Genomic DNA, 316 nt, shown 5'->3' on the forward strand with positions numbered 1-316 from the left:
CGCAAGGCTCCCGCACTAACCCCCGGGTATCCCTCTTTTTTTATTTCCGCGCCGTCTCCTCGCGCGCGCAAGGGAACGCAATTAACCGCTGACAATTCCGCGAGATCGCTCCCGTTATGTAAAGAGTGCGAACTCGTCTCGTGGATGCGATCCGCATAATCGCGATATTGGGTAGTCGCGAGAAAGCGACAGGTGACACCGGTTTTGTGTTGCTAATTTATCCTCGCGCTTACATGACTTTTTCAATTCAATTTTTACCCCTGTAAAATATTTATGAAAGTTATAATACTTACAGAGAGAGAGAGAGAGGGAGAGG

This window comes from Wasmannia auropunctata, unplaced genomic scaffold, assembly GCF_000956235.1.
Source record: "Wasmannia auropunctata unplaced genomic scaffold, wasmannia.A_1.0 LD335999.1, whole genome shotgun sequence".
NCBI classification, from domain to species: domain Eukaryota; kingdom Metazoa; phylum Arthropoda; class Insecta; order Hymenoptera; family Formicidae; genus Wasmannia; species Wasmannia auropunctata.